The sequence below is a fragment of the Echiichthys vipera genome (genome assembly GCF_963691815.1).
Source record: "Echiichthys vipera genome assembly, chromosome: 2".
Lineage (NCBI taxonomy): Eukaryota > Metazoa > Chordata > Actinopteri > Perciformes > Trachinidae > Echiichthys > Echiichthys vipera.
The window spans coordinates 35,618,998-35,634,247 of NC_139827.1; positions in this window are offsets into that span (position 1 = coordinate 35,618,998).

Below are 15,250 nucleotides of genomic sequence, written 5' to 3' on the forward strand. Positions count from 1 at the left end.
GAAGGCACTTAAGTACACTTTTCGGTTCCTAGGACACTTTTATACGCACTTTGGCTGCTAGACGGACCTTTAGCATATGTTTCAGCTCCTAGAGGGCACTTTAGCATACATTTTAGCTCTAAAGAGAACACTTTAACATACGTTTTGGCTCCTAGAGGGCACTTTAGCATGGGTTTTGTCTACAAGGGAATTTAAGCACACGTTTTGGCTCCCAGATGGCACTTTAGCACGCGTTTTGGCACCTAGAGGAAACTTTAGCACACGTTATGGCTCCTAAGGGGCACTTTAGCACATGTTTTGGCTACTGGAATTCACTTTAGCACATGTTTTGGCTCCTAGAGTACGCTTTAGCATGTGTTTTGGATATGAGGGCACTTTAGCACGTGTTATGGCTCCTAGAGGGCACTTTAGCACCTGTTTTGGCTACTAGGACACCTTTAGCATGGGTTTTGTCTACAAGCCAATTTAAGCACAGGTTTTGGCTCCTAAATGGCACTTTAGCACGCGTTTTGGCACCTAGAGGAAACTTTAGCACATGTTTTGGCTCCTAGAGTACACGTTAGCATGTGTTTTGGCTACTAGGGCACTTTAGCATGGGTTTTGGCTCCTAGAAGGCACTTTAGCACATGTTTTGGTTTTTAGAGGATGCTTTAGCACATGTTTTGGCTCCTAGAGTACACGTTAGCATGTGTTTTGGCTACTAGGGCACTTTAGCATGGGTTTTGGCTCCTAGAAGGCACTTTAGCACATGTTTTGGTTTTTAGAGGATGTTTTAGCACATGTTTTGGCTCCTAGAGGACAATTTAGAACGCATTTTGGCTTCCAAGGAACACTTTAGCAAACATTTTAGCTCTTAAGAGAACACTTTAAAATACATTTTGGCTCCTAGAGGGCACTTTAGCATGGGTTTTGGCTACTAGGGCACTTAAGCGCGTGTTTTGGCTCCTAGAGGACACTTTAGGATGTGTTTTGGCTACTAGAAAGCACTTCAGCACACGTTTCGGCTCCTAGAGGGAAATTTATTACATGTTTTGGTTCCTAGACGGCATTTCAGCCAAATTTTGACTACTAGAGGACACTTTAGCATGTGTTTTGGTTACTAGAAGGCACTTCAGCACACGCTTCGGGTCCTAGAGGACACTATAGCACGTGTTTTGGCTACTAGATGGCACTTTAGCACATGTTTTGGCTCCTAGAAGAAACATTAGCACGCATTATGGCTACTAGGGCATGTTAGCACGCGCTTCGGCTCCTTTTAGGCCCTTTAGCACATGTTTTGGCTCCTAGAGGGCATTTTAGCACACATTTTGGCTACTAGAGGACACTTTAGCATGTGTTTTGGCTACTAGAGCTCACTTTAGCACATGTTTTGGCTCCTAGAGTATACTTTAGCATGCATTTTGGCTACTAGGGCACTTTAGAACGTGTTATGGCTCCTAGAGGGCACTTTAGCATGTGTTTTGGCTACTAGGACACCTTAGCATGGGTTATGGCTCCTAGAAGGCACTTAAGTACACTTCTCGGTTCTTAGGACACTTTAATACGCACTTTGGCTGCTAGACGGACCTTTAGCATATGTTTCAGCTCCTAGAGGGCACTTTAGCATACATTTTAGCTTTAAAGAGAACACTTTAACATAAGTTTTGGCTCCTGGAGGGCACTTTAGCATGGGTTTTGTCTACAAGGGAATTTAAGCGCACGTTTTGGCTCCTAGATGGCACTTTAGCACGTGTTTTGGCACCTAGAGGAAACTCTAGCACGCGTTATAATCCCTAAAGGGCACTTTAGCACATGTTTTGGTTACTAGAATTTACTTTAGCACATGTTTTGGCTCCTAGAGTACACTTTAGCATGTGTTTTGGATATTAGGGCACTTTAGCGCGTGTTATGGCTCGAAGAGGGCACTTTAGCACGTGTTTTGGCTACTAGGACACCTTCAGCATGGGTTTTGTCTACAAGGGAATTTAAGCACACGTTGTGGCTCCTAGAGGGCACTTTAGCACGCGTTTTGGCACCTAGAGGAAACTTTAGCACGCGTTATGGCTCGTAAAGGGCACTTTAGCACATGTTTTGGCTACTAGAGCTCACTTTAGCACATGTTTTGGCTCCTAGACGACACTTTAGCATGTGTTTTGGCTACAAGGGCACTTTAGCACACGTTTCCGCTCATAGAGGGCACTTTAGCACGCTTTTTGGCTACTAGAAGACACTTTAGCATGTGTTTTGGCTTCTAGAGGGCATTTTGCTACGCATTTTGGCTCCTAGAGGACACTTTAACACACTTTTTGGCTCCTAGAGGGCACTTTAGCACATGCTTTGGGTCCTAGAGGACACTATAGCATGCGTTTTGGCTACTAGATGGCACTTTAGCACAAGTTTCGGCTCCTAAATGGCACTTTAGCAAATGTTTTGGCTCCTAGAGGAAACTTTAGCACGTGTTTTAGCTCCTAGAGTACACGTTAGCATGTGTTTTGGCTACTAGGGCACTTTAGCATGGGTTTTGGCTCCTAGAAGGCACTTTAGGACAAGTTTTGGCTTTTAGAGGACGTTTTAGCACATGTTTTGGCTCCTAGAGGACAATTTAGAACGCATTTTGCCTTCCAAGAGGACACTTTAGCAAACATTTTAGCTCTTAAGAGAACACTTTAACATACATTTTGGCTCCTAGAGGGCACTTTAGCATGGGTTTTGGCTACTAGGGCACTTTAGCGCATGTTTTGGCTCCTAGAGGACACTTTAGGATGTGTTTTGGCTACTAGAAAGCACTTCAGCACACGTTTCGGCTCCTAGAGTACACTTTAGCATGTGTTTTGGCTACTAGGGCACTTTAGCATGGGTTTTGGCTCCTTGAAGGCACTTTAGCTCATGTTTTGGCTTTTAGATGACGTTTTAGCACATGTTTTGGCTCCTAGAGGACAATTTAGAACGCATTTTGGCTTCCAATAGGACACTTTAGCAAACATTTTAGCTCTTAAGAGAACACTTTGACATACATTTTGGCTCCTAGAGGGCACTTTAGCATGTGTTTTGGCTACTAGGGCACTTTAGCACGTGTTTTGGCTCCTAGAGGACACTTTAGCATGTGTTTTGGCTACTAGAAGGCACTTCAGCACACGTTTCGGCTCCTAGAGGGAAATTTATTACATGTTTTGGTTCCTAGAGGGCATTTCAGCCAAATTTTGACTACTAGAGGACACTTTAGCATGTGTTTTGGCTCCTAGAGGGCATTTTGGCACGTATTTTGGCTACTAGAGGACACTTTAGCATGTGTTTTGGTTACTAGAAGGCACTTCAGCACACGCTTCGGGTCCTAGAGGACACTATAGCATGTGTTTTGGCTACTAGATGGCAATTTAGCACATGTTTTGCATCCTAGAAGAAACTTTAGCACGCATTATGGCTACTAGGGCATGTTAGCACGCGCTTCGGCTGCTTTAAGGCCCTTAAGCACATGCTTTGGCTCCTAGAGGGCATTTTAGCACGCATTTGGCTACTAGAGGACACTTTAGCATGTGTTTTGGCTACTAGAGCTCACTTTAGCACATGTTTTGGCGCCTAGAGTACACTTTAGCATGTATTTTGGCTACAAGGGCACTTTAGAACGTGTTATGGCTCCTAGAGGGCACTTTAGCACGTGTTTTGGCTACTAGGACACCTTAGCATGGGTTATGGCTCCTAGAAGGCACTTAAGTACACTTTTCGGTTCCTAGGACACTTTAATACGCACTTTGGCTGCTAGACGGACCTTTAGCATATGTTTCAGCTCCTAGAGGGCACTTTAGCATACATTTTAGCTCTAAAGATAACACTTTAACATACGTTTTGGCTCCTAGAGGGCACTTTAGCATGGGTTTTGTCTACAAGGGAATTTAAGCACACGTTTTGGCTCCTAGATGGCACTTTAGCACGCGTTTTGGCACCTAGAGGAAACTTTAGCACACGTTATGGCTCCTAAAGGGCACTTTAGCACATGTTTTGGCTACTAGAATTCACTTTAGCACATGTTTTGGCTCCTAGAGTACACTTTAGCATGTGTTTTGGATATTAGGGCACTTTAGCACGTGTTATGGCTCCTAGAGGGCACTTTAGTACCTGTTTTGGCTACAAGGACACCTTTAGCATGGGTTTTGTCTACAAGGCAATTTAAGCACACGTTTTGGCTCCTAGATGGCACTTTAGCACGCGTTTTGGCACCTAGAAGAAACTTTAACACGTGTTTTGGCTCCTAGAGTACACGTTAGCATGTGTTTTGGCTACTAGGGCACTTTAGCATTGGTTTTGGCTCCTAGAAGGCACTTTAGCACATGTTTTGGTTTTTAGAGGACGTTTTAGCACATGTTTTGGCTCCTAGAGGACAATTTAGAACGCATTTTGGCTTCCAAGAGGACACTTTAGCAAACATTTTAGCTTTTAAGAGAACACTTTAAAATACATTTTGGCTCCTAGATGGCACTTTAGCATGGGTTTTGGCTACTAGGGCACTTTAGCGCGTGTTTTGGCTCCTAGAGGACACTTTAGGATGTGTTTTGGCTACTAGAAAGCACTTCAGCACACGTTTCGGCTCCTAGAGGGAAATTTATTACATGTTTTGGTTCCTAGACGGCATTTCAGCCAAATTTTGACTACTAGAGGACACTTTAGCGTGTGTTTTGGCTCTTAGAGGGCATTTGGCACGCATTTTGGCTACTAGAGGACACTTAAGCATGTGTTTTGGTTACTAGAAGGCACTTCAGCACACGCTTCGGCTCCTAGAGGACACTATAGCACGTGTTTTGGCTACTAGATGGCACTTTAGCACATGTTTTGGCTCCTAGAAGAAACTTTAGCACGCATTATGGCTACTAGGGCATGTTAGCACGCGCTTCGGCTCCTTTTAGGCCCTTTAGCACATGTTTTGGCTCCTAGAGGGCATTTTAGCACACATTTTGGCTACTAGAGGACACTTTAGCATGTGTTTTGGCTACTAGAGCTCACTTTAGCACATGTTTTGGCTCCTAGAGTACACTTTAGCATGTATTTTGGCTACCAGGGCACTTTAGAATGTGTTTTGGCTCCTAGAGGGCACTTTAGCATGGGTTTTGTCTACAAGGGAATTTAAGCACACGTTTTGGCTCCTAGATGGCACTTTAGCACGCGTTTTGGCACCTAGAGGAAACTTTAGCACACGTTATGGCTCCTAAAGGGCACTTTTGCACATGTTTTGGCTATTCACTTTAGCACATGTTTTGGCAGACATGCCAAACATTTTAGCTCTTAAGAGAACACTTTGACATACATTTTGGCTCCTAGAGGGCCCTTTAGCATGTGTTTTGGCTACTAGGACACTTTATCACGTGTTTTGGCTGCTAGAGGGCACTTAAGCACATGTTTTGGCTCCAAGAATCCACTTTAGCATACATTTTGGTCTCTTAAGAAAACATTTTAACACAAGTTTTGGCTCCTAGAGGACACTTTAGCATGTGTTTTGGCTCCTAGTGGACACTTAAGCATGTGTTTTGGCTACTAGAGGCCACTTTAGCACGTGTTTCGGCTCCTAGAGGCCGCTTTAGAACGTGTTTCTGCTACTATACTTTAGCACATGTTTTGGCTCCTATAGAGCACATTAGCACGCGTTTATGCTCCTAGAGCACACTTTAGCACGTGTTTCGTCTCCTCGAGGACACTTTAGCATGTGTTTTGGCTACTAGGACACTTAAGCATGTGTTTTGGCTACTAGGGCACTTCAGCACCATTTCAGGTCCTAGAGGGCTCTTTAGCACATGTTTTGGTTCCTAGCGGACACTTAAGCACGTGTTTTGGCTCCTGGAGGCCACTTAAGCACATGTTTCGGGTCCTAGACGCCACTTTTGCACGTGTTTCTGCTCCTACATCTTAGCACATATTTTGGCTCCTACAGACCACTTTAGCACGTGTTTCGGCTTCTAGAGGGCCCTTTAGCATGTGTTTTGGCTACTAGGACACTTTATCACGTGTTTTGGCTGCTAGAGGGCACTTAAGCACATGTTTTGGCTCCAAGAATCCACTTTAGCATACATTTTGGTCTCTTAAGTAAACATTTTAACACAAGTTTTCGCTCCTAGAGGACACTTTAGCATGTGTTTTGGCTCCTAGTGGACACTTAAGCATGTGTTTTGGCTACTAGAGGCCACTTTAGCACGTGTTTCGGCTCCTAGAGGGCACTTTAGCACCTGTTTTGGCTACAAGGACACCTTTAGCATGGGTTTTGTCTACAAGGCAATTTAAGCACACGTTTTGGCTCCTAGATGGCACTATAGCACGCGTTTTGGCACCTAGAAGAAACTTTAACACGTGTTTTGGCTCCTAGAGTACACGTTAGCATGTGTTTTGGCTACTAGGGCACTTTAGCATGGGTTTTGGCTCCTAAATGGCACTTTAGCACATGTTTTGGTTTTTAGAGGACGTTTTACCACATGTTTTGGCTCATAGAGGACAATTTAGAACGCATTTTGGCTTCCAAGAGGACACTTTAGCAAACATTTTAGCTTTTAAGAGAACACTTTAAAATACATTTTGGCTCCTAGAGGGCACTTTAGCATGGGTTTTGGCTACTAGGGCACTTTAGCGCGTGTTTTGGCTCCTAGAGGAAACTTTAGGATGTGTTTTGGCTACTAGAAAGCACTTCAGCACACGTTTCGGCTCCTAGAGGGAAATTTATTACATGTTTTGGTTCCTAGACGGCATTTCAGCCAAATTTTGACTACTAGAGGACACTTTAGCGTGTGTTTTGGCTCTTAGAGGGCATTTGGCACGCATTTTGGCTACTAGAGGACACTTAAGCATGTGTTTTGGTTACTAGATGGCACTTTAGCACGCGTTTTGGCACCTAGAGGAAACTTTAGCACACGTTATGGCTCCTAAAGGGCACTTTAGCACATGTTTTGGCTACTCGAATTCACTTTAGAACATGTTTTGGCAGACATGCCAAACATTTTAGCTCTTTAGAGAACACTTTGACATACATTTTGGCTCCTAGAGGGCCCTTTAGCATGTGTTTTGGCTACTAGGACACTTTATCACGTGTTTTGGCTGCTAGAGGGCACTTAAGCACATGTTTTGGCTCCAAGAATCCACTTTAGCATACATTTTGGTCTCTTAAGAAAACATTTTAACACAAGTTTTGGCTCCTAGAGGACACTTTAGCATGTGTTTTGGCTCCTAGTGGACACTTAAGCATGTGTTTTGGCTACTAGAGGCCACTTTAGCACGTGTTTCGGCTCCTAGAGGCCGCTTTAGAACGTGTTTCTGCTACTATACTTTAGCACATGTTTTGGCTCCTATAGAGCACATTAGCACGCGTTTATGCTCCTAGAGCACACTTTAGCACGTGTTTCGTCTCCTCGAGGACACTTTAGCATGTGATTTGGCTACTAGGACACTTAAGCATGTGTTTTGGCTACTAGGGCACTTCAGCACCATTTCAGGTCCTAGAGGGCTCTTTAGCACATGTTTTGGTTCCTAGCGGACACTTAAGCACGTGTTTTGGCTCCTGGAGGCCACTTTAGCACGTGTTTCTGCACCTACACTTTAGCACATGTTTTGGCTACTAGCGGAAACATAAGCATGCGTTTTGGCTCCTAGAGGCCACTTAAGCACATGTTTCGGCTCCTAGACGCCACTTTTGCACGTGTTTCTGCTCCTACATCTTAGCACATATTTTGGCTCCTACAGACCACTTTAGCACGTGTTTCGGCTTCTAGAGGGCCCTTTAGCATGTGTTTTGGCTACTAGGACACTTTATCACGTGTTTTGGCTGCTAGAGGGCACTTAAGCACATGTTTTGGCTCCAAGAATCCACTTTAGCATACATTTTGGTCTCTTAAGAAAACATTTTAACACAAGTTTTCGCTCCTAGAGGACACTTTAGCATGTGTTTTGGCTCCTACTGGACACTTAAGCATGTGTTTTGGCTACTAGAGGCCACTTTAGCACGTGTTTCGGCTCCTAGAGGCCTCTTTAGAACGTGTTTCTGCTACTATACTTAAGCACATGTTTTGGCTCCTATAGAGCACATTAGCACGCGTTTATGCTCCTAGAGCACACTTTAGCACGTGTTTCGTCTCCTCGAGGACACTTTAGCATGAGTTTTGGCTACTAGGACACTTTAGCGCATGTTTTGGTTCCTAGCGGACACTTAAGCACGTGTTTTGGCTCCTAGAGGCCACTTTAGCACGTGTTTCTGCACCTACACTTTAGCACATGTTTTGGCTACTAGCGGAAACATAAGCACGCGTTTTGGCTCCTAGAGGCCACTTAAGCATGTGTTTTGGCTAAGCGGACACTTAAGCACGTGTTTTGGCTCCTGGAGGCCACTTAAGCACATGTTTCGGGTCCTAGACGCCACTTTTGCACGTGTTTCTGCTCCTACATCTTAGCACATATTTTGGCTCCTACAGACCACTTTAGCACGTGTTTCGGCTTCTAGAGGGCCCTTTAGCATGTGTTTTGGCTACTAGGACACTTTATCACGTGTTTTGGCTGCTAGAGGGCACTTAAGCACATGTTTTGGCTCCAAGAATCCACTTTAGCATACATTTTGGTCTCTTAAGTAAACATTTTAACACAAGTTTTCGCTCCTAGAGGACACTTTAGCATGTGTTTTGGCTCCTAGTGGACACTTAAGCATGTGTTTTGGCTACTAGAGGCCACTTTAGCACGTGTTTCGGCTCCTAGAGGGCACTTTAGCACCTGTTTTGGCTACAAGGACACCTTTAGCATGGGTTTTGTCTACAAGGCAATTTAAGCACACGTTTTGGCTCCTAGATGGCACTATAGCACGCGTTTTGGCACCTAGAAGAAACTTTAACACGTGTTTTGGCTCCTAGAGTACACGTTAGCATGTGTTTTGGCTACTAGGGCACTTTAGCATGGGTTTTGGCTCCTAAATGGCACTTTAGCACATGTTTTGGTTTTTAGAGGACGTTTTACCACATGTTTTGGCTCATAGAGGACAATTTAGAACGCATTTTGGCTTCCAAGAGGACACTTTAGCAAACATTTTAGCTTTTAAGAGAACACTTTAAAATACATTTTGGCTCCTAGAGGGCACTTTAGCATGGGTTTTGGCTACTAGGGCACTTTAGCGCGTGTTTTGGCTCCTAGAGGACACTTTAGGATGTGTTTTGGCTACTAGAAAGCACTTCAGCACACGTTTCGGCTCCTAGAGGGAAATTTATTACATGTTTTGGTTCCTAGACGGCATTTCAGCCAAATTTTGACTACTAGAGGACACTTTAGCGTGTGTTTTGGCTCCTAGAGGGCATTTGGCATGCATTTTGGCTACTAGAGGACACTTTAGCATGTGTTTTGGTTACTAGAAGGCACTTCAGCACACGCTTCGGCTCCTAGAGGACACTATAGCACGTGTTTTGGCTACTAGATGGCACTTTAGCACATGTTTTGGCTCCTAGAAGAAACTTTAGCACGCATTATGGCTACTAGGGCATGTTAGCACGCGCTTCGGCTCCTTTTAGGCCCTTTAGCACATGTTTTGGCTCCTAGAGGGCATTTTAGCACACATTTTGGCTACTAGAGGACACTTTAGCATGTGTTTTGGCTACTAGAGCTCACTTTAGCACATGTTTTGGCTCCTAGAGTACACTTTAGCATGTATTTTGGCTACCAGGGCACTTTAGAACGTGTTTTGGCTCCTAGAGGGTACTTTAGCATGGGTTTTGTCTACAAGGGAATTTAAGCACATGTTTTGGCTCCTAGATGGCACTTTAGCACGCGTTTTGGCACCTAGAGGAAACTTTAGCACACGTTATGGCTCCTAAAGGGCACTTTAGCACATGTTTTGGCTACTCGAATTCACTTTAGAACATGTTTTGGCAGACATGCCAAACATTTTAGCTCTTTAGAGAACACTTTGACATACATTTTGGCTCCTAGAGGGCCCTTTAGCATGTGTTTTGGCTACTAGGACACTTTATCACGTGTTTTGGCTGCTAGAGGGCACTTAAGCACATGTTTTGGCTCCAAGAATCCACTTTAGCATACATTTTGGTCTCTTAAGAAAACATTTTAACACAAGTTTTGGCTCCTAGAGGACACTTTAGCATGTGTTTTGGCTCCTAGTGGACACTTAAGCATGTGTTTTGGCTACTAGAGGCCACTTTAGCACGTGTTTCGGCTCCTAGAGGCCGCTTTAGAACGTGTTTCTGCTACTATACTTTAGCACATGTTTTGGCTCCTATAGAGCACATTAGCACGCGTTTATGCTCCTAGAGCACACTTTAGCACGTGTTTCGTCTCCTCGAGGACACTTTAGCATGTGTTTTGGCTACTAGGACACTTAAGCATGTGTTTTGGCTACTAGGGCACTTCAGCACCATTTCAGGTCCTAGAGGGCTCTTTAGCACATGTTTTGGTTCCTAGCGGACACTTAAGCACGTGTTTTGGCTCCTGGAGGCCACTTTAGCACGTGTTTCTGCACCTACACTTTAGCACATGTTTTGGCTACTAGCGGAAACATAAGCACGCGTTTTGGCTCCTAGAGGCCACTTAAGCACATGTTTCGGCTCCTAGACGCCACTTTTGCACGTGTTTCTGCTCCTACATCTTAGCACATATTTTGGCTCCTACAGACCACTTTAGCACGTGTTTCGGCTTCTAGAGGGCCCTTTAGCATGTGTTTTGGCTACTAGGACACTTTATCACGTGTTTTGGCTGCTAGAGGGCACTTAAGCACATGTTTTGGCTCCAAGAATCCACTTTAGCATACATTTTGGTCTCTTAAGAAAACATTTTAACACAAGTTTTCGCTCCTAGAGGACACTTTAGCATGTGTTTTGGCTCCTACTGGACACTTAAGCATGTGTTTTGGCTACTAGAGGCCACTTTAGCACGTGTTTCGGCTCCTAGAGGCCTCTTTAGAACGTGTTTCTGCTACTATACTTAAGCACATGTTTTGGCTCCTATAGAGCACATTAGCACGCGTTTATGCTCCTAGAGCACACTTTAGCACGTGTTTCGTCTCCTCGAGGACACTTTAGCATGAGTTTTGGCTACTAGGACACTTTAGCGCATGTTTTGGTTCCTAGCGGACACTTAAGCACGTGTTTTGGCTCCTAGAGGCCACTTTAGCACGTGTTTCTGCACCTACACTTTAGCACATGTTTTGGCTACTAGCGGAAACATAAGCACGCGTTTTGGCTCCTAGAGGCCACTTAAGCACATGTTTCGGCTCCTGGACGCCACTTTTGCACGTGTTTCTGCTCCTACATCTGAGCACATGTTTTGGCTCTTACAGAGCATTTTAGCACGTGTTTCGGCCCCTAGAGTGCACTTTAAGACAGGTTTCTGCTCCTAGAGTTCACTTTAGCACATGTTTTGGCTCCTAGCTGACACTTTAGCACGTGTTTCTGCTATTATACTTTAGCACATATTTTGGCTCCTACAGAGCACTTTAGCACGTGTTTCGGCTTCTAGAGGGCACTTTAGCATGTATTTTGGCTAGTAGGACACTCTATCACATGTTTTGGCTCCAAGAGTCCACTTTAGCATACATTTTGGTCTCTTGAGAGAACATTTTTACACAAGTTTTGGCTCCTAGAGGGACACTTTAGCATGTGTTTTGGCTCCTAGTGGACACTTAAGCATGTTTTTTGGCTACTAAAGGCCACTTTAGCACGTGTTTCGGCTCCTAGAGGCCTCTTTAGCACGTGTTTCTGCTCCTACACCTTAGCACATGTTTTAGCTCCTACAGAGCAGTTTAACACGTATTTCGGCCCCTAGAGTGCACTTTAGCACAGATTCTGGCTCATAGGACACTTAAGTACGCGCTTTGGCTGCTAGAGATACCTTTAGCAAACGTTTCGGCTCCTAGAGAGCACTTTAATGTTATGGCTCTTAGAGGACGCTTTGGCACATGTTTTGGTTCCTAGAGGCAACTTTAGCATGTGTTTCGGCTCGTAGAGGACACTTAAGCATGGGTTTTGGCTACTGGGGCACTTAAGCACCTTTTCAGCTCCTAGAAGGCACTTAAGCACATGTTTTGGCTCCTAGCTGACACTTAAGCAAGAGGTTTTGGCTCCTAGAGGCCACTTTAGCACATGTTTCAGCTCCTAGAGGACACTTTAGCACGTGTTTCTGCTATTATACTTTGGCACATGTTTTGGCTCATAAAGAGCACTTTAGCACGTGTTTCGGCTTCTAGAGTGGACTTTAGCATGTGTTTTGGCTACTAGTACACCTTAGCACGTGTTTTGGCTCCTAGAGGGCACTTAAGCACTTTTTAGCATACATTTTGGTGTCTTAAGAGAACATTTTAACACACATTTTGGCTCCTAGAGGACACTCTAGCATGTGTTTTGGCTACTAGGGCACTTTAGCACGTGTTTTGGCTACTAGAGCTGACTTTAGCTCATGTTTTGGCTCCTAGACAACACTTAAGCATGTGTTTGGCTACTAGGGCACTTTAGCACGCGTTTCAGCTCCTAGAGGACACTTAAGCATGTGTTTGGCTACTAGGGCACTTTAGCACACGTTGTGGCTTCTAGAGGGCACTTTAGAATACATTTTGGACTCTTAAGAGACTACTTTAACACACGTTCTGGCTCCTAGAGGACACTTTAGCATGTGTTTTGGCTACTAGGGCACTTTAGCACATGGTACTGCTCCTAGAGGACACTTTAGCATGTGTTTTGGCTACAAGGGCACTTTAGCACACGTTTCCTCTCATAGAGGGCACTTTAGCACGCTTTTTGGCTACTAGAAGACACTTTAGCATGTGTTTTGGCTTCTAGAGGGCATTTTGCTTTGATTTTGGCTCCTAGAGGACACTTTAACACACTTTTTGGCTTCTAGAGGGCACTTTAGCACATGTTTTGGGTCCAAGAGGACACTATAGCATGCGTTTTGGCTACTAGATGGCACTTTAGCACAAGTTTCGGCTCTTAGAGGGCACTTTAGCACATGTTTTGGCTCCTAGAGGAAACTTTTGAACGCTTCAGGGCTCCTAGAGGGCACGTTAGCAAGCGCTTCGGCTCCTATCAAGCACTAATGCACATGTTTTACTTGTGCACTTAGTACGTGTGTTGCAAAACATGTGTTTTGGCTACTAGAGGCCACTTTAGCACATGTTTCAGCTCCTAGAGGACACTTTAGCACGTGTTTCTGCTATTATACTTTAGCACATGTTTTGGCTCCTAAAGAGCACTTTAGCACGTGTTTCAGCTTCGAGGGTGGACTTTAGCATGTGTTTTGGCTACTAGTACACTTTAGCACGTGTTTTGGCTACTAGATGGCACTTTAGCACATGTTTTGGCTCCTAGAAGAAACTTTAGCACGCATTATGGCTACTAGGGCATGTTAGCACGCGCTTCGGCTCCTTTTAGGCCCTTTAGCACATGTTTTGGCTCCTAGAGGGCATTTTAGCACACATTTTGGCTACTAGAGGACACTTTAGCATGTGTTTTGGCTACTAGAGCTCACTTTAGCACATGTTTTGGCTCCTAGAGTACACTTTAGCATGTATTTTGGCTACCAGGGCACTTTAGAACGTGTTTTGGCTCCTAGAGGGTACTTTAGCATGGGTTTTGTCTACAAGGGAATTTAAGCACATGTTTTGGCTCCTAGATGGCACTTTAGCACGCGTTTTGGCACCTAGAGGAAACTTTAGCACACGTTATGGCTCCTAAAGGGCACTTTAGCACATGTTTTGGCTACTCGAATTCACTTTAGAACATGTTTTGGCAGACATGCCAAACATTTTAGCTCTTTAGAGAACACTTTGACATACATTTTGGCTCCTAGAGGGCCCTTCAGCATGTGTTTTGGCTACTAGGACACTTTATCACGTGTTTTGGCTGCTAGAGGGCACTTAAGCACATGTTTTGGCTCCAAGAATCCACTTTAGCATACATTTTGGTCTCTTAAGAAAACATTTTAACACAAGTTTTGGCTCCTAGAGGACACTTTAGCATGTGTTTTGGCTCCTAGTGGACACTTAAGCATGTGTTTTGGCTACTAGAGGCCACTTTAGCACGTGTTTCGGCTCCTAGAGGCCGCTTTAGAACGTGTTTCTGCTACTATACTTTAGCACATGTTTTGGCTCCTATAGAGCACATTAGCACGCGTTTATGCTCCTAGAGCACACTTTAGCACGTGTTTCGTCTCCTCGAGGAAACTTTAGCATGTGTTTTGGCTACTAGGACACTTAAGCATGTGTTTTGGCTACTAGGGCACTTCAGCACCATTTCAGGTCCTAGAGGGCTCTTTAGCACATGTTTTGGTTCCTAGCGGACACTTAAGCACGTGTTTTGGCTCCTGGAGGCCACTTTAGCACGTGTTTCTGCACCTACACTTTAGCACATGTTTTGGCTACTAGCGGAAACATAAGCACGCGTTTTGGCTCCTAGAGGCCACTTAAGCACATGTTTCGGCTCCTAGACGCCACTTTTGCACGTGTTTCTGCTCCTACATCTTAGCACATATTTTGGCTCCTACAGACCACTTTAGCACGTGTTTCGGCTTCTAGAGGGCCCTTTAGCATGTGTTTTGGCTACTAGGACACTTTATCACGTGTTTTGGCTGCTAGAGGGCACTTAAGCACATGTTTTGGCTCCAAGAATCCACTTTAGCATACATTTCGGTCTCTTAAGAAAACATTTTAACACAAGTTTTCGCTCCTAGAGGACACTTTAGCATGTGTTTTGGCTCCTAGTGGACACTTAAGCATGTGTTTTGGCTACTAGAGGCCACTTTAGCACGTGTTTCGGCTCCTAGAGGCCTCTTTAGAACGTGTTTCTGCTACTATACTTAAGCACATGTTTTGGCTCCTATAGAGCACATTAGCACGCGTTTATGCTCCTAGAGCACACTTTAGCACGTGTTTCGTCTCCTCGAGGACACTTTAGCATGAGTTTTGGCTACTAGGACACTTTAGCGCATGTTTTGGTTCCTAGCGGAAACTTAAGCACGTGTTTTGGCTCCTAGAGGCCACTTTAGCACGTGTTTCTGCACCTACACTTTAGCACATGTTTTGGCTACTAGCGGAAACATAAGCACGCGTTTTGGCTCCTAGAGGCCACTTAAGCACATGTTTCGGCTCCTGGACGCCACTTTTGCACGTGTTTCTGCTCCTACATCTGAGCACATGTTTTGGCTCTTACAGAGCATTTTAGCACGTGTTTCGGCCCCTAGAGTGCACTTTAAGACAGGTTTCTGCTCCTAGAGTTCACTTTAGCACATGTTTTGGCTCCTAGCTGACACTTTAGCATGTGTTTCTGCT